This window comes from Sitodiplosis mosellana, unplaced genomic scaffold (genome assembly GCF_009176505.1).
Source record: "Sitodiplosis mosellana isolate CC-2019 unplaced genomic scaffold, AAFC_SMos_1.0 Smas_scaffold_1, whole genome shotgun sequence".
Classification (NCBI taxonomy): domain Eukaryota; kingdom Metazoa; phylum Arthropoda; class Insecta; order Diptera; family Cecidomyiidae; genus Sitodiplosis; species Sitodiplosis mosellana.
This window is the reverse complement of record NW_022595244.1, coordinates 16,985,064-17,005,719: the sequence shown is the minus strand read 5'-3', so window position 1 is coordinate 17,005,719 and position 20,656 is coordinate 16,985,064. Positions and strand designations below refer to the sequence as shown.

The following is a 20,656-nucleotide window of genomic DNA, read 5'->3' as shown; positions in this document are numbered from 1 at the left end:
TTTTTCTATATTTTTTTAAAATATTTTTCTGATTTATTTCGATCCACTCTAGATGCTATTGTTTCGAAGGAGGAAAAGAAGGACTTTGTCGAATGAAATCCAGTACAATTTGGCTACCGGATTGAATGCTGTTGCTGGAGTTTTGACATGCGGCCTTTGTTTACCGTTTCAGCTACTGAATTTGGCATTTTGTGCGTTGCGCATTTTCTATTGTAATTGCCTTTTTCCTCATTGATGTTTGTTTTTTTTTATTTGTTTTCGTTTTTAAACAAGCCATTGGCAGTGCCGTTTGTTTGTAATGTGTGATTCAATTTGATTGCGAATGAATTTTCAATTAAACGCATCGAATAATTTGTCGATTGAAGAAACAATTCACGTATTTTCCCTTTGTTTTAATTGTTTCTTTTTTATTCTTTACATTACACTCTCCACACACTCCATCTCCATCGGTGGCATAATATCCGATGAATTGGAAATAACAACCGTATCATTTAGTTTGATTAAAGTTATCGATAATTGAACAAAACTCATCACTTGCTTAAAGGCCGATAATTAGTCCACGCACAGCCGAAAATAAATTTGAAATGCTTAGTGCTTTGCTTCGCGTTTTCCACACTGGTGCTATGTGTGTGTGTGTGTGTGTGTGTGTGTGTGTGTGTGTGTGTGTGCATTTTTAAACATTTTTTTTATCTTTGTTTTTTTCTTTTCATCCGTTCGGCCATTTGGGTTAATTGGTGATTTATTTGATTCATCTAATTCTATTGAACCGCGATAAGAGTGATATTTTTGCAATTGAAATGGAATTTAATGAGATTTGTTAAATTGATAAATTTTCGAAATTTTATTGCTTCGCTTCGAAGTCAATTAATTCGAGGTTAAATCGAAAACTATGAATTAAGTTTCATTGCGCTGAAATTGATGCGTCTCGCAATTGATCACTCAATTCAATCGAGTCATAGAGAGAGAGAGAGAGATTATAGATGATTGTTTTCAATAGTTCAACAAGAGAATGGCAAATCAATTAATCAAAATAAGTCGACGAACGCTCACTTCGGTTGAGAGGGTTTTCAAAATAGTGATTTACATAAAATATTTATGCCAAAAATCACCTGAAAGCAAAAATTGAATGGCACAGGATCCAACGAGTGTGGTTTGAATGGCAGGCGGGTGAGTGATCTGGGCTGGTTGTTGCGAATGCATGTTTGTTATCACGACGATTTCAAAGCATTTTCTATTCATAGAGATAATAAAGCAAAGCCGCACATCAACTCGTTATTATTATCACCATTCAGTGCGTGCACACACACATCGAGCGCAATAACAACAATCACAGGAGAGAGAGAGAGAGAGAGAGAGCAGACACAAGCCGTGCACCAAGTGTAAATACACTTGACGTGATGCGTGAATGTGATGTGCGAATCAAACATAAATATTTAATGGCATATTGAGTTATTATTGCGATTTTGCAAGTCGAGGCTCAGTGCTTCTATCGTGCGCGTACATTTGATATCGTTCGTCCCCCGCAATCAATACATATATATATGTATGTATCGTATATTGGATCCCGTGTGCTCGGTGTGCACCTCGTGATGTGTGATGTGGTATGGTGTGGTGTGGTGTGGCTCTCTCTTGAAGCCATGTGCATAAATGTGTGCATGGTACTGGCGCGCTGAATAGAAACTGTGAAAACGAGGCACCGGCCAAAAGCAAACAATGAAATCGGACTAATGCGAATATGGCAAGCATTTGCCACATTAAATACCGTAACAAACGATTCGTGGCGATAAAAATAGCGACACAATATACACACTTTTCGCATATGATCGCGAGCAACGGACGCTGACATCGTGGCCAACCGACAAACAAGCTGAAGAAAGAAATAAATAAACGAGCAGAAAATGAAAAAAAAACAACAACAACAACAGCAGCACCAGCAACCAGGTTGAAATGGAAACGAATATCAAATGAATGAAAATGTGCACGATGAACACACGCTCGTGTGAATCCAAAAATAAAAACCGAAGCAAATTCAATCCATGTGGAAAAAAATGTTCAAGCTCGGCTGCATTATTTGTTGTTGTTCGGTTTTTTTTCTTATTTCGATTCGCACTCGAATTCGAAGGAAAAACGAACAGAAAAAAACAAAACTCTTTTTTTCATTGCTAATTAACGCAATAACGCGTTCCAATTAATTTTTATTTAATTAATTTAGATGTGTCTTTTGTTTGACCAATCAAAATCGACCACAAAACAACACACATGCATTCACTAGTCGCCGTTGGCTTCTTTTGATTTCGTCAACGAAAATTCACACATTTATGACACATTCTCGCCAAAATCATTGGACCGAATCCGAGCAAACTCCATTGTTTGCACACATTGCAAACGGCTGTTAAATGGATTGCCAAGCCAGGCTTGGCTCGTGTATGTGCACCAAGCACAAAGGAGGATCCGTCAAATTGAGTGAAACTCGGAGACAAGATATGCCATTAAGTCAAGTTGTCAAAATCAACATACGCCTATCAAAAAGAGATCGTTGTTTGACATGGTTTCTCCGTTTTTAAGGTTGAGCACCCACGATTGGCGTCATAATTTCGGTCTCCTCGACATCAGATCGCAGAAAATATCAACATCAACAACAACATTGAAAAAATCATTGAAAATAGAAATGTTATATTAAAGCGAAATTGAAGAAAAGTTTTCATATATTTCTTGAAGTGATGATGTCTTCAGGCGTGCGAGCACGCGCATTTCAGTTGTGCAAACTAAATGTATTTATATTGTTGTTCTCTTTTTCTTGTTTTGCGTAAAAAAAATTGATACTTTCTGTTTGGCTGAATCGGAGCCTCTCTACACACACACACACATATATACAATCTATTTACCGACCACGGCCGGCCTGTTTGTATTGCCTGTACACAATTGCCTTCACCAAAACGGCCACATTCAGTTGCAAATGTATTCGTGGATTTTTCCCTTCAGTGATTAAATAGGAGAAAATTTGCATAAAACAATAACACCAATTGCCATTCGAAGTATCTTTGGTAGTTATTATTGTATGTCTTTCTGCAGTCGAACGCGAACGAAAAAAAAGACTATCAAATCGTGCTACTTGGTGGCTTGGCTCGACACGCAAGCCACTCAGTCAGTTAATAATGTCGTTTGTACTCATTTCGTTCATATGTTTTTCATCCGTTTTTTTTGTTTTATTCAGTTTGCGAAACCGAGTAGTAGCAGCAGCAGCAACAACAGCAAATGCTATAGAAAAACCTTTAAATTATTAATAAATCGATTGAAAAATGCAATGAAGACGACGACATCAAACAAACAATAACACAAACTGTGTGTGCAAGTACATGTTTTGGACTCGAATTGCAATGCAAACGTTGACGATGGGCATATTGGCATATTTTTCATGTCTTCGCGAAAACAACACGAAATCAGCTTGGAAAATATTCAAGTGTGTGTTTTTCTTTTTGTTCGAATTTCCAAAGAAAAACACACACACAACGTGGCATTTCGAGTGGTGCTTGCAAATATGAATTTCTTAGCGAAAATTACATGTATGCTTGAGTTGTGTCAGCTCATTTGAACGGTCTCAGAATCAAGTGAGAGAGTATGTGGCAATGCCATACACACACACACAACGCAAGTATGAGTTAAATCCAATTGTTTGTTTATTTGCTGTTTGTTTCGCGTCGATTGGTTACTTTTTCGCTTCGTCTTCATTTCGTTCAACTGAGACATTCAGTCGATTTAATCATTTGCTCGCTTGAAAGTGGAAATGAACAATCAAAATGTATCACCATCCAGCACACTTACTGAGATTGTTTTTTTCTCTAACATCTTTCTCTCGACCATTTTATTTATGATCGGAAGGCGTTTGTTTGTTATCATTATTTTCGTTCGTAAAAGAGAAATGTCCTCTCAAATGATGGCAAATTGGCTCTGAAAATATTTTCTACTTCAATGTCGAAAATACGTCATTGAACAACAATTAACCGAGACGTCGCTCCAATTTTGACGTCAACCAAGGAAAAAAAAGGGGTCAAAGTGATCCCTTTTTTCACTCAAGTTTGTCCTAAAATAATATCCGCAGTTGAAAATTGATTTTATGACCCAAGAAAATTGACAAGGTTCATGCTAGGAAATATAACTGTCTTTCAAACAACAACAACAAAACTCGAGTCAGTTCATTCATTGTTCGGTTCCATTCGAAAGATGCCGTTTGCTCGAAGTTTTCGTTTCGAGTAATTATGTTGTAAAAAGTGTCCGAACGACGTGTGTGTTTGCCAGTTTTGCGCTTCGTTTGCTTACGTTTAGCGCGCACACACACTGCACTGTTTACAACCATAATGACAGCCCATTTCCAAAACTCCAATTACCAAATTAGAGCAGCATTTTTTTTTCCGGCCTACAAAGTGCCATTTTACTGAAAGCAGTCCATTTCCGATTTATTGCTGTGCAAATTGATGTTTACGGAAGAAACGGAATGGCATCGTGTGTGTGTGTGTGTTTCCATTGTCGGAACGTATCAGCATCTAATTTAAAGCCATTCACCAATGTGCCCGACCCGAACGGTCCGAAACAGGAACGAACTTGCGTAAAATGATGTAAAATGTCCGTGTGTGTTCGAATATTGAGTAAGTCATAAAGTATTTATTGTCACATGGAACCAAGGGTGTGCTGCACTTTTAAATGCAAAGACACATTTGATTTTTTATGGTTTTATTGTTGGTGTGAGTCTTTATTGCTACAAGTCGGCTTCATCAAATGCCTGCATTTTTGAAATGGTCTAGTTTTGTTTATGTGCTAGACTCTAGCATCTTCGTTTGTTCTGCTTTTTTTGTGTCCAGTTATGAATGTTTATTGTCATTTCGCTTGGAAAGGAGAGCAAAAAAAACAGAGTGCGGAGAGTGTGAAATGAAATGAAGTGAAAAAAAGACAGGCACTGGCACGTCTTGAGCGTCACATCTAAAATAGGCACACATGCGATAAGGTCATTCTTATCGCTATGCCAACAAAGACGTTTATTGCTTTCTCATGTTCCTTTTGATCTGAAGGTTGTTCTACCGTTTTTTTTTCTTCTGTGTTTCATTTTTTTTTATTGGTGAAATCCGTTTTCGGGGCAAGTGAGTGGTCGCTTCTTTTTATCAAAAAAAAACAGCAACCAATCCAATTAGTCACAAATGTGAGCACATTTCATCACTTTATTTTGTACTGTAGCTCGTTACTAGGCTTTGCAATTTGAGTTTCCGAAACTGTATCGACGTCGTTTGCCACCGTCAATCATAAACATTCGACTGAATCAACGGTATTTCGAGTCAATTTACCTTTGTTTATACCTTTTTTTCCGTCACATATTTTTTTTTATTTGTGTTTATGCCTATTGTTGGTATATTTGTATCCATATTTTCTTCTGCAGCAGCAATGGCAATCTATCACAATATGAAAAATCATATGACCAAGATGATGGCAAACAAACGATTTTTCGACTGGCGTGGAACAATAAAACGTATTAAATTTAATATATAACACTGCGATGTGCACACACGTACGTTCGAACCTAATTAGTCACATTATTATCATAGCATGGAATTTTGATGAAGATGAAAACACAGTCGTTTCAGTCCAACAATAACGGACTGTATGTATGTGTGTGTGTGTATATGTTTTACTTTCTTAATCGTCAAAGGGAAACTTAAATATTCAATGATTGTGCATATGAAGAGAGCATCGTTGCATTGCACGTGGCTACAGAAAAAACAACACGCCACAAAAGAAGTGAGCGAATTGTGAAAATTAATGAATAGTCGTCGATACGAAAACAAAATGTCTGGCTAAATGAGCGAATTATATCATTAACAGTCATCAAAGCGTTGAAACCGTTTCTCGATGCTACCATCATCGTTTTTTTTTCTTTCGCTTCTTTGCTGTTGTGCTCATGTCTTTGTTCTGCCTTTGATGAGCGAATATTTCCAAGTAGATTTGGTCTTTTCATTTTTATTTTCTTTCTTTCGATCTCTCGCTACATTTAAGGTAACACAATCATGGACATGAACGAAGATGTTTAAGATTGACGTAAATGCTGTGTGCGTTACAGTTACGACAAATCTCAAACTGGATGCGAATGTGCGACGCAGTCACTCGATAACTGAAACGAGCGAGTTATTACCGCTCAATACAATTTCGATGATTTTATTTTGCGACCATTATCTCGCATTATTTCTCGTCGTTGTGTGCATTGGAATTTGGTAACGATGGCGCGAGCGGCACAAAATATGGAATTTCGTCAAGGTTTACGTATAATGACTTTTATTAATCCAATCAAAAATGGCACATCGTTAAAATGTTTCGGCATCCAAAGTCACTTGTTTCGCATTATTTTGTTGTGGCTGAATGGCGTGTGGATGACTTACAAAATGAGCTGTGTTTTGTGTCTGTGTATGTGTATGTGTATGTTTGTGATATTGGACGCCCAATTGGTCAAGAGCTGGAAAAATAGAGTTTACGCCTGGCATATGTGCTGCTTTAATAACAATTTTGTAATGGAACATACGCGCGTACACAGAGCTATACTCAAGTGCGGAACAAAACTGTAATTTTTTACAATGGTCGTTATGCGTTTTTTTTCTTATTCTCTGTTGTTGTTGATGATGTTTTCTTTCGTATCAATTAGAAACTCGACCGAATCGATTCCATGAGCATCTGATGATGTATGGCTGCAATATGGACAATCAAAGATCCTGACTCGTTCTCAAGCCATTCGAAAAAATGCCTCATTTTCAATATTGTGATCCTGATCGAAACGATCGGCTGGTAAACACCTTTTCGAAATAAATGAGCACCGAGAGTCAACTGAGAACTCGATACACGGTCAAAAACGGCACATATGCTCTGTTTCTCTTCCGTCAGCGCGTACAAATGGAAAAACGTCCAATCGATATCTCGATTTAAAATGGCATTTTATGTGCTGAAGAAAAATAAAACAGCCGTGAGTATAATTACAATCCTTATTTATACTTTGTTTTTATATTCAGTGTGGCTCTCGTTCGTTTTTCTCATTCGAAACTTCGTCAAAATGCCCAACTTCTGAGTATGTATGTTTTTTTTGTGTGTGTCTTCTCTCCACTGTTTATATAAAACGGGGTAGAATATGTGCACAATATGTTGTGTCGTTTGGATTTGCTTCGACTTTTGGCCTCTTGTGTATATTTCATTCGATTATTTTTCTCTGTCAATTTCGACCAATCCGATGGTTTGGTTGGTGCCTTCGTTTCGAACTTCATAATCATAAACACCGCACCAAACCATACATCAAATCCACTTCATGCCGCTTCATTTATGCAGCGTGTTTCTTCTTCTTCTTTTCTCCCCGATCTTTTCCATACCTCTTCAACTCGCTACATATTACGAGCAAAACGAACGAACAATTTGTAATGGCTTGTGGTGTTGGACAATTGACACTTAATTGCCGTTGGCTACGTACAATTTTATTTTGGAGTTTGGTTGCTGTTGCCTTTTTTCTGAATGTTGTTTCGTATTCGGCAGACATTGCCAATGCATGCGGTGCTGATGGTACAATATGTTGTTCTTCCGTTCTCATTTTCTTTTCTTAGTTTTGCCCAAGAAGCTTGGGTCTCACTTCTTTTTAATGTTTCACTGTATGTGTGTCACATGTTCGCTTCACTAAGTGCTGTTTGCTTTGTTTAATGGAATTCACATTATTAGCCTGCCTGTATGTGTGTTTGTTTGTTTTTTATTCCGATAAATTCGTGCATTTTTCGCAGCGACCGGTTATTATTATTTATTCCGTCGATGTGTATTTGCTTTTAACGCATTTGACGTTGCTTTGTTTGGGCATAGGTGAAGGGAAGAAAAATGAAGACGTCGCTTTGAATAGCAGCGCGCTATGTAGTTATTTTCCGGTTAGCGTGACAAAATCAAATTTTCCATTACGTGCGCATGTAAATTGTCACCACGCCTCTTAAAATTGCGTTTTTTTCTCTTGGCCACATTCTCCATGCCCATTCTCACAGGGCACACTTTCTAGCCAAATTCTTATTGGAACGAATTTCATGTACAACTTTAATATTATTTGATTCTCTCTCTCTCTCTCTCTCTCTCTCTCTCTCTTCACCGAAGTGGCATTCGTTATGCTTTTCTGTGTACAACATTTCAGAAAAAAAACTCCAATCTACTGAATTATGAGCGCTGTCGATAAAAATCAAATGTGAAAATGGTGCAAAATATGATTGCCATTAATTGGTTGAAATTTGTTTTGGGCACTTTGACTGTGTTTGGCTGAAGAGAATTCGATTTACCGCTTGCTTTATACACAATTCGGCATCTGTTGCCTACTTGAAAAATCGATTTTCCCAAGGAGGTCACCATTTCTTTTTTGAGCCATACACCAAACTAATTGCGCCCAAATGTGCAAATTCACACAATTTATTCGTTCGATAAATTCGACCATTTGTACGTGACAATTGAGTAAACATACACATTTTTATGCTTTGCAAATCGATTCACGCGATACAAATAACATCGTCTGGATAAAATATTCGCCGTCATGACTCGACCATCGAATAGCTCAAAGTGAGAAAGAAAAGTTCGAATAGCACAAATACCAAAGCACAGCACATACTCCAAAGCGAAAAAGAGCGAAACGATTTGAATAGAGTGGGATGATACCGGGCTAAAGTATTAAATCAAAATCAAGCGACAATGATCCGAATACTCGGTTGATTTCTTTTCCACTTCCAAGTATACGCATGTGCAATACTTTGTCGCATTTTCATGTACAAATCGAATGGAAAAAAAGGAAGCGAAGAAAAAAACCGAAGCGTATAAAATCCATATATTCTATGTATAAAACGGGAGAAAACCTCTGAAAAAAAAATCTCGATGGATTTGGAGAAAAAAAAAGTCGGAATAAATAAATTGATGCGTGCAAGAGGATGTGAGAAAGGAGTGAAACGGAATTTCTCGGACTGTTTTGAGGCAAAAGAAATAAATATAGAATCGTAATCGAAGTGCTGACGATATGAGACGAAGAAAATATCGAAAAATTTTGCAGGCAAGTCACATAGATGTTCCAATGTGTCGTTGGCTTATGTGAATATAGAAGAGAAGAAGAATAAAAAAAAACTAGTATAAATGTGGCACAAATACCAGCCTGCAACAACCGAACCTTACATGAAAAATCAACTCAAACGGGCTGGCTACGACAAACTCAACTTAAAAAGCAATATTTGTTCAAAATAAAATGTGTGATATGTGAATATAGCAGCCAATGCGAATATCTGGCGAAGTTGTTCCTTCCACATACACACCAGAGCAAATGCTCTATGTACAACACAGCCAAGCAAACGCACCAACACACACACACACACACATGCATGCCGCACCGAAAAAGGGACACACTCATACACGCAAAATCCAAAATAACACAAAATAATGTGTCTCCAAATGATATCTAGCGACCAACAACGACATAATCGAATACATAACGAAGCAACGACGACGACGACGACAACGATTCTCGAACGGACATCCCACAATTGAAATACATAAACACACCGAGAGTCACATACAATAGTGTGCTCAACATGCGAACGGCACGAATCTCTGCGACAATAAATACACACAATCATATGCCACTGATTGGTTTCTGCCGCTCTCTCTCTTTCTCTTTCTTCATTCTCTCTCTCTCTCTCTCTCTTCCCATTCGTGTTTGCCATGTCGTTCGCTTCGTTTCGTTGTTCGCGCGTGCAGCACACAGCTACTGCTCGATGTAGTCAGCGAGCGAGAGTGAGCAGTGCGAATGTCTCGGCGTGTTTCATTCACTTTTGCGTACAAATCGTAAAGAGCTAGAAAATGACTTTGGCTTCGGAAATACTCAAACTATTCGCCTGTAATTCGGGATGAACGACCACCAAAAGTTTTTTCTTGAATTTAACCATCATTCAGCATCACATTCGGAATAATTCTTGTACGATTTCCAGGTAATGTTTTCAAAAACTTTGAAACTCTCGTTGGATGAGACATATTTGGTTGGCGAAAATCCTGCGAACAATATGGAAATGATTCGTAATTTAAACGAAAACAACTTCTTCGGCCTGGGCAACAGTTGTGCATTGCGAATGAAAGCAAACGATGAATGAAGATGTACCAAGGAAATCCAATAAAATCAGTAATTTATCTATTAATTTTGGTATAGAAAAACTAAGCAGAAGCGATTCGATAGCACACTCTTCCCCTCACATTCAAATCAGACTGTTGCGTGTTGTGTTACATCGTTGGTACAACATCACATCGGAAATGTTGCGTTGCGTCGACAAATGTTGTACGAGTTTGTATTGTGTTTGCAGGAGTGAGCATGTGACGTGTAATGTTGTGTTGGGAAAAACTCTGGCTCTTGAGCGAACGTATGGCGAACGTTTCAAAAAACAATGAGGCATAACATCATGAGCAACGAGTGAATGCATTTAGTCAGCTAGCGAACATCAAAACATACAGAAGATAAAAAAGATAAGCCGTTCGTCAGCGAACACGAGCGAGTCGATTCTTCATAGCGAATATTTCGTCAGTTTCCGAAAGAGAAATTTGTTTACGCAAGGTCACAAATTTGAACGCAAATTTCTTTTTATCGTGAATCGATTTTTTTTCTCGATAATTTTTTTTTTCTTTTTGCTATTCGATCATTTGTGTTTAATCAGTTTTCTGACCGTAACATTTTTGCATGGGAGTAAATTGATGATCGTTAAAAAAGCACAACGGACAATAAATTGTGTGAATATATATAATTTTTTTTAATTAAATTCAAATAAAGTACACGTTTTATCTGGATCAGCGCGCGCACCAAATAAGCTCCTGCTGTTAAATGGATGATATTAAATAATTGCAAAAGGAGAAAAGAGCAGCGAAGAAAGAAAAAAAAAACAAAAAAATTATTAAGAACGCAACGCATTTTCACGAATAATAACAACAATAAGACAAAACACACGCTGATATCGTTCGAGCGCTTATAATCCATCGGTATATGATCCATACATAAATGCGACACCTGACTTTGGTCACTTCACTCGTCACGCACACCGTCACCAGCTCGAGTTGAGTCGCTTTAGCCGCTCTGCAAACCGAAAAAAAACCAAGAGACTTTCAAACACAAATAAAATAATAAAAAGCAGCTAAAGAAGTAACAAACCGAAGAGAGAGAGAGAGAAAGAAAAACGAACAACTAACAACATACAAGAAGCATTTTTAATCGGTTTCGGTGTTTGCTCTTTTCTCCTCGTCGTCGACCAGCAGCGCGACTAGAAGAGTTTGAATAAAATCGGTCATTTTGTGTGTGCATATGTATCGTTTTGTTGTACTGTGCCACTGCCGCTGCTGCTGCTGCTGCTGCTAATCTTACACATATATGTATTCAGTTGGTTGGCTTTCGAGAGAGAGCAACCGAAGTACATGAACGACTACATGCAGACGTGACCGCGTACGAAGCGAAGCAAACGACACATATAACAAACATAAAGCGACAACAGCAGAGAGCATCGGAAAGAAAAAAGAAAAAAAATAACAATTTTTCTGCTCATTTTCTGTCTCTGTCGACAGCAGCGGGCTGGTTTGCTCTCTGTCTCTCGTTTCGTTCGGGGCTGTTGTGCTGTGTACTGCTGCTGCTCTGTGTGAAAAATACATGGATATTTTTGCGTCACATTGCCGTGGTTCTGTGTATTCGTTTTGTGTGTGTCGCTGTCGTGGAAGCCGTCATCAAGCGCTTTGACTGTTTGGTTAACTTGTTCTGTTTAACTTTAGCGCTAGTATTGATAAATACGTTCATGAGGACACCGCGCGCAATTTTTTTCGCCGTTCGTCGTTTTTTTCCGCTCTCACATCGGACATTTTCCCGTCTTCAGTGCGAGAAGCAGCGATTCCGCGGACTACAGCATCAAACCTAACCATTTTCGTAGTCATAAATATTTTCGTTGAACTTTGAAGAGAAAACAAAAAATATTTGTTCAGTTTTTTCCTTGGTATCGGTGAAAAGCACTAGACAATTTTTGCAAATGAAAACAATGAAATTCGTGCAAAAAAAAATGTAACTGAAAAAAATAACAACTTTTGACAAAGAAAAGTGTGAAAATTTTTCGAAAGAAAAAAAAATTGTTCCAATGAAAGTGATTGCTTGATTCAAGTGAAACTTTGCAATAGAAGAGTGAGATTCAAATATTGAAATATATGAAAAACACCATGAAAATATTGTGCCGAAATTCGTGAAAAATCTACCAAATGCACACTCGATTTAGAGAAGAAATAAAAAAAAACTACCGACTTTTTAATACGACTGAAACCGAAAAATTGTTAACAATCAAATTGGAATAACGTTGAAACGGAAAATCCAGCAACCGTTGTGAATACCACCAATTTTGCAACCTTCAAAATATTAGTTGACACCAAATAAAATCCAGGAGAAATTAGGAAATTTCGAAAAAAAACCACTTAAATTTATGGGTAAGTGTCAAAATTTGAATTAACTTTACTTTAGTTTCAACTTCGTCCAATCGTTGAAATGAATTGAATACAAGTGCGTCGAAAGTACAATTATTTGTGATGACAACGCGAGCAAATAAGTGAAAATCCATGAGGAGAATCTTCGGTCGTTGGACAATTGTATTGTCATTTAATCAGTTCAAGCGATCTTCCGTTTTAATTTTAGGCTTAATCCGTACACCTCACATGATGTATAAAATAAACAGTGATTCAAGCGACAATCGCTTTAAAACCGACCATGTGTTCAGAAGCGACAAATGAAATTCAAATTATAAACATTTCCGAATGGTTGAAGGCTAAGAAATGCTATTGTAATAAAAATCGTACGTGTAAATAATGAACGAAGTAAGAAAAAAAAAGTGAAGATTGTCTTTTTTTTCTCGTTGTTGTGGCTGTCACAAGTATACACATTACACACACAGTGTAGTGTTTCCATTTCTAATCTATATCACAAATAATAATCATAATTTATGATCAATGTTGTTTGCTGCGTGTGATTTTCTCGGTGTATTGTATGCAAACGAATCGTATATGACTCAAGAAGAAAAAAAATGTGTCGTAAAACATGAAATTTTCCTTCTTTTTTTAAATTCATTCTCAAAACCTTTTTTCTCGGCTATTTTTCAAATGAAATGTGGTGCCGGTACCAAGAAGTAATCCACGAAAAGGAAAACTCAATTTTGAGCTCAATCTGTTCTGAAATTGGTTTCGAGTGGCACAGGAAAACTTTGTGAAACAAATGACAGATTCCGTAAATGTTTATGTTTGCCGACTTGGTGAATGGGCTATTTTTAATTTATCGCTTCAATTCACTGTCGTACATGAACCATGCAAGATATTGTCAAAGTCGTTTGACTCGTTTAATTATAAACAATCGCAATTTATTTGTGTTGGCATAATTTTGTTGTTCGTCTTTTTTTTATGGGTGTCTTTTGATTTCGCGTTGGCCCATACACAAGCATCTAATTATATACACATCGTTGTCACTGTACTGCCTTCTGCGGATGATCTTAATGAATGCGATCGGGTCGAAAATGAAGTTCATAAAATCTACCAGGGAAAAAAAACAGTGTAATCGTTTCGAGACAAAAACAACGACAGCGGCAACGGGAACGAAAGAAAAAAAAAATGATGACAACAACGACAACTATTCACATAAAAATTATTTATACAAAAGACATAAAAGTGCCAGGGTGATTCGAATCATTGGAAACGAGTTTTGTGCCGCATTAATTCCGTGTACCGACTCATTTTTTTCTGGTGCTCTCTCTCGCTCGCTCTCGGATTAATTGAAAAAGTACAATAATAAAAGAGAAGCACCGAGAAAATTATATGACGAAATTGTTTGTCATTACCATTGCTTGGTCGGCAAAAGAGAAGTCTGACCGCGCCATTTTGTTGCAATGCTGCAATAAATTTAATGATTTACGAGAAAATATCGTCTAGATGCTCGCGACACTTTCCGTTCCTATTTCGCACCGATTTGTCGGTTTATTATTTCATTTATTGAACTGGTTTTTCTGATTTTGTACTGCAACGGGGTAATGAACATATATATGCAACAAACACCACCAACTTCCATATCGGTTCTTTTTTTATGCTGGTCGCCTGAGTCTAAATCACATTTTATGCTTGGCAGTCGATTTCCACATAAGCACCGCGCTTGATGATGATGATGAGCAGTCAAAGAATAACTTACTTTTGGTTTGCATCGCCTGCACCGGCCACCAAATGATAAATTACTTGCTGCGATAATTCTTTTGGTTTTGTATCATCCGCAGTGGTCAATGTTCTTCTTCTGTTTTGTGTTTGCTCGCTTCTCTCAAACCATTAAATCTCGGATTTATGCTGCAGAACAGAAAATAACTACCGTATAAATGTCAACGCTTGAAATCGTCACCGGCAACCCGATCATCATCATAATGATTCGCAGAATACAGGCAATCATTTTGATTTTACGAATCACATTCGTACACTCGATCACAACAAAACATTTTTTTATGGCCCATCAGAATTTTCATCTCTCGTGTTTTCATCGTTCATTATGCAAACGCGCGTTGAATGCGTTCCCAAGATTTTTATTCACACATAATAATACTTTGGGCTTCAGTCTATTGTTTCCACTCTATATTTATTGCCGGCCGATCGATTTATGCTTGCCACAATTTCGTTGTTTTCTTTTCGTTCAAAATTTTTCAACGTTCATTTCGTCTAATGGCCACACTCCAATTAGAATTGTTGTCGCTAATCGCGAATGCATATCGATGGTGCAGTTGGGATGGAAACGATTTCGATCAAGTCGTTATGAAATGAATCATTTTCGAAATGTTTGAACTTATTTTCACTGACACACGAGACATGCCAATGGTGTATGTGTGTGTGTGTGTGTGTGTGTGTGTACATCGATCGATTGTCTTGAAAGCGAAAGAATGATTTATAAATGAGCACGAGTCGTTGTGGTGAGGCAATCAACTGCAGATATGTCTCAAACTTCTAAACTATACATATTTCTAACACCTTTTGGCCAAATTCGATTTCGAAAATATGTTTGCGATTAATGATAAGCTGAAAGCGATCAATGATGTGTTTTGTGTCATGCAGTGAGACAGTTTCTTGTTATTTCACCGCTGCCCCGGATCAAATACACACATAACCATGTCGACAGATAAATAGCCAGCGACGAAGCGAAAACTTTGTTGATTTATTTTTCTCCCCCTCTCTCTTTCTTCGCACAAACTTATTCGGTTCACACACAAACCCACAGACGAAATAAATCATAAAAAAATTGTAAAAATGCGAAAAAAAATTCTCGATGCAAATTGCCTGCAGCTCAAAAAGTTCGCACGGTAAACCAAAATCATACACATTTAGCAAAACGCAAGACACAAACCGAAGAACGAAGATGACTTGAACGATCGAACGACGAAATGAACAAAAAAAAACACACGACGCACCGAAAGAAACGCCAAAAAAGGCTCATTGGCAATGATTATCGCTTTGGTTAAGGGTCTCTGTCTCTCTCTCTCTCTCTCTCTCTCTCTCTCTCTCTCTCTCTCTCTCTTTCACGAAAACGACGCAGAAAAAAGTCATAAAACATATTTGTCAAAAGGTAAAAAAAAAGCGAAAATGAATTGCGTCCAATGCGGTGAATGCTAACGGAGAGCCAACAAAGAGACACACAGATACACGCGCGGAAAATAAGGCAGCGCACAACAAACGTAATAAGTCGATTCGAGAACACAACATATGATAAATGGAACCTATTGGATACACCGTACAATCAGAGAGTGTCCGCTTTTTGGTGTGTCGTGAGCAAAAAAAAGAAGATATGATGGTTGTGGTTGATTCTTGTGCGAGTCTTTTTTTTTCGGTGAGTTCGCGAGAGAGCGCGTCACAAAACGGTTTCGATTTTTCGTTGTCGTGCATTTCGTGCGCGTCCAATGATACTTGAGGCTCCCCCTTGTCCAATTTGACGAAACGAGAGACGCTTTTTTTTTCTTCCTCCTTCACTGTCGACATTCATCAAGTCGGCTTGTTCTATAAAGATGATTAAATGCTCCGAGTTCCCGAAAAAAACCCATTTGTTTGTTCGAATTTGTAAATTGCAAAATGACCGCGTCGTTTCGTTCATCATTGTTTTTATGATTTGTTTCACATTTTATGCATTGTTTTATGCGATTCGTTCGCTTTGTCTTAAAACATTGTATACGTGTGTGTATTTGAGAAACGGACCCATTCCAAATTAAACATCCAAAATGTCAACAATTTCGGCGTTTTTTTTTTTGTACTCACGAGTGGCATGACATCGGTTCATTTGATTCTCGGCTCCTTTAGAACCGGAATAGAACCGAAGAAGAGAAGAAAAACTATTTAAAGAAATTAACAAAATTAAAAGTCGCAGATGGACACATTAGATCCAGGTGGTCTACTGTCGATTTTTCGCTACAATTCATATTCTACGTTGTCGCAAACATGCATTCATCACAGCAGACTATTTATTATATATAGACAAAGGCGACCGCAAGCGCACCACTGTGATCTTATTTGCGTTTTTTTCCTCTCGTTTTTTGTTTCGATCTCTAATTATGAATTCAAAAATCAAACCGATGTCTCTTTTGTATATTTTAACGACACTTTTGTCCCTCTCGTAAATGTTTACCGATAAATAAAAAAAAGCAACCAGGAATCCAGCGCAGCAAAAAAAAAAAGAAAAAAGATTTGCTTTCGGCGAATTGATGAGTGAGAGGAACAAACGGATTTCTCCGTAAATATGACATCTAAAAACGATACCGCATTCACGGACGCTCCATTTGAGTGCTTGAGTGTGTGTGCGCGCATGTGATTAAAGCACACAACATCAAATTGTGACATTTATTTATTTCGATAAATATTTCTTCGGCGGATCTCTCTTTGAATGAATGTATATTTTGATTGACGCTTTGGTGACCCTTCATTATAATAAATACAATCATAAAAAGCTGAACCGAAAAGCGATTATTCACCGTGGCGGATTGAGCACATACACACACAAAATGTGAAAACAGATGAAACACACAGCGACGAGCATTTAAACACGCTTTGCACACGCGTAATAAAACATAAAATCGAAAAAATGTCGAGAAATTAAAATTTAAGAAGAATATCTGTGATGAGTTTTTTTTTCCTCTCCAATAAAAATATACACACTCTCAAGATTCGTCTCGTTCTTCAATCTCAACGCGGGCTTCAGTCGATGATAAATTATTTTATGGGCACATTGAACAACAATAATAACAAAACAGTTCGTTTTTCATTTCGAGAGAGCTGGTGCGATGTGATCGTATTTTGCGTGAACTTGTCTGCATCTGTGTTCGTGTCAACAACAACGGCATTGTCGTTGGCATAGTCATCGTTCATTTAAATGAGAGAGAGAGAGAGAAAAAAAAGTACGAAACAATTTTTTTTTTCGTCGTTGTTGTCGTTTTCGTCGTTCAAGCAGTTATTCTTTGAATTGAATCATATTCATCGATGACTTTTTTTTTAAGTTCTCAACCATATCAAATCTTACCTGAATGATCTATAGAATAAACGATGAAGGGAAAAAAAAGACGAATCTTTTAAATGACAAATCAACGACGACTTGATGACACACAGTCGAATTTATTGACGAGAGAGATAGAGAGAAAAAGCGTAAATGAAAATAAATAACAAAACGGAAAATTGAAATTATCATCGCTTCGAAATGAGTGTCATTTATGACTGAGAATATGAATTTGACGGTATGCACCAAACGCGCGCACACACACACACACACACACACACATACCAACAGTGACATACACATGAAACACAATTTCAAGAGCCTACGATGGACATGTTGACAATGACACTGCAATCAGTGCAATTAGATAGAGGAGACACGAATAAATATGTACAATATAAATGGCAGCGAGACAAGCGACAAAAATTCTCATTCGACTTCGAACAATACTGACGCGTTTGATTGACATCTGAAAAAAAAGAAAAGAAAATAACAATCGAGACAAAAGCAAAACACGTTGATTGCGCGACATTCTTCGACGTCATTGTAAAGGGCACAACGACAAAAAAAACACACATTCACATTTAAGCGATTCAATTGAATTTTTCAACTCGACATTTATTAGTTTGATTTGGTTAAATGAATGCAGAAATGGAATATTTCACTGTGGAAAATTGATAAAAATTTCGGTATTAAGGCTTGGTTCCAAACAATATGTGCGAGAGAGAAAACAAGAACCAGTAATAAATAAATGTAACACAACAAAATGACACTAAATTGTTTACATTCACCAGTCACCTACGCAAATACGATCCGACCTAATGAGATGTTGTTGAAATTTTTTTGACAAATCTATTGTTATTCGATCTGAAAAGCCATCATTTCTAAAGGAACGACCAAAAAGATAACAAAACAAAAAACAGTTCTGGATGTTTAGGTTCTGGTCGTTTGCCAAGCATCATTTATTTTTTCTGCTGCTTCAGCTTATTTAGTTATTTTCATTGTTATTTCGGAGATTTTTCTCTCTCTTCTTCACTCTCTCTTTGCTTATATTTGCTTAATGTTTATCTGATGCTGGCCTTTTTGACACTTCTGAAGTGATTGTGTGTACACTTCGGTGCGCATTGAACGCTATTGATGGATGACGATGAGGTAATGAATTATATTCGATCTTTTGTGTGTTGACACAAAAAAAAAAACTAAAGAAAATCGATTCAAAATCGATCGGTACTTTTTCCATGGCCCATCGTTACGACAAGTGTTTGTATCGTGTATTTTGTGGGCACACGTTTTTCTAGCATGGCTATTGAAATGAAAATCTGATACTAAAAAACCAACCAAACAATGAGAAATGCATTTTTTTAGCACAAATTCATGACAAAAAAAGGAAAAGTACACGAATTCAATAGCCTGCAGTCACATCTAGGTAGAATGAACAATTGATTTGCATTAAATTGATTTCGTATTATGATCAAAACTATGATTTTCAATTCGTTTGGAAATCATGTTCTATTTTGGTTCATCCGAAACAATCGGGCCCGTGAATCAGACATCGAAAAATGTCTGACGAAGACGCTGTTACGTGGAATTGAGATGCGATTAGTGATTCGCGTTATTCTTCTCATTTTTTTTCAATTGAAGAGTGATATCTAAACAAAATCAATATTATTAATTGGCAACGGCCTTAAAATAAATGAGAAAACACTCATTAGCATCTATAATTCGCGATGCTTCATTTCGGCTCGCACTTTGTACATTTGGCATTTGTAAAAATGAGAAAATGGTGTGAATGTTTATTATTTCCTGACATTCCGCACACCGTCGTGCACACAATTTTAGCCAATGATTTTTCGGATTGTGTGGCTTTTTTCGTCCATTGAGACGGCAATTTTCGCATTGGAAACAACAACAAAATTGGCCGTTGGACGTTGGCAATCAATTATTTGAATGGAAACGAGGCACGTAATCAAAAAAAATGGCCAAATTAGATAAACTTCATCATTTTTCGCCCGTTGTGTTCGATGTGTTGATTGCGCTGCTCACATGTTGCGCCTATTCATGTATTGGTCCAATGAAGTGTGTGAGGCAGTCAAGGCAAATAACAAGAGAAAACATTGCCTTTGAAAATAATAACAACGAAACAAAAAAGAGATTTCTCAATGCAAGTATGCGTATCAAAATGAAACCAGCACTTTTGTAAGCGATGCCAAGCGAGAGATGATCCAATGAGATTGAGATGTTTCAGACATATACCAAAAGACACACAGCAGCAAAGCATCAATTAAAATTTGTTACTACCTTTTATTGCCATTGTAACTGTTTTGAAGAAGAAACTTTTTGTCGAAGAAGGGCGCAAACGGTGAGACAGCATCCAAATCACAAGGAAAAAAATTCATGTCCAAATGGTATGCACCACAGCCATTAATGAACTAAACTGAGTGAACGCAGAGACTCGATGTTTAATGTCATTGAGTGTTCAGTTATTTTGAATGAATTGATGCTTTTTTCACCAACATGTCTGGTCGTTGCGTTCACCTCTCAAGTGTGGACTGGAAAGAGAGACGTCACAATGCGATTGATATGAACATCTAATTAAATTTTTCTTTCCCTCTTATTATTTCTATTGTGTCATCGTCTTAAATACGCGTTTCGATTGCCTGCTTGACGTTTTTTCTCCCCGCAACACATTTTGTCTGTAAATTTCTTTCTCACATGAACGAAAAGAAAAAGCTCAAAGACGAAGGAAGTTTTCGCTGGTTTCCCTGGTTGCCGGTTTTTTTTTTTCTTTCTTTCACAAGTGATATTCGGTTGAACGCTGACGAAAATATGCTGAAGAAAATAGAAAATTTAAATTATTAGAGCGATGAGATTATACGAGAAAAAAAAACCGCATATTCATTGATAGACGCTGATACGAAAACACATAATTTCACCGTGAAACGAGCGAAGACGGGCAAAGCCAGAGACAACGTCGCCGCTGTGCTGCTATCGATACACATCTACGAATGCCTAATGAAAACTTCGGCAACACGAAAAAAAAGCGAAGCAACGAAAAATTATAATGATGAAATGTAATTAATTTTC

The 20,656-nt window shown here is 37.3% G+C and overlaps 2 protein-coding genes across 2 annotated transcripts in view; both read left to right on the top strand.

The window, feature by feature from the left end:
• LOC129575250 (protein canopy 4) overlaps positions 1 to 20,656 on the top strand; it is a 381,491-nt gene that overhangs the window by 231,054 nt on the left and 129,781 nt on the right. The window lies entirely within an intron of this gene.
• The window catches only part of LOC129574203 (putative uncharacterized protein DDB_G0277255), a 34,141-nt gene continuing 23,977 nt past the window's right edge, over positions 10,493 to 20,656 (top strand). Inside the window, exon 1 of the mRNA XM_055455861.1 lies at positions 10,493 to 12,513. The gene's annotated coding sequence lies outside the window, so the exon portion shown is untranslated. The remainder of the gene's footprint in view (positions 12,514 to 20,656) is intronic.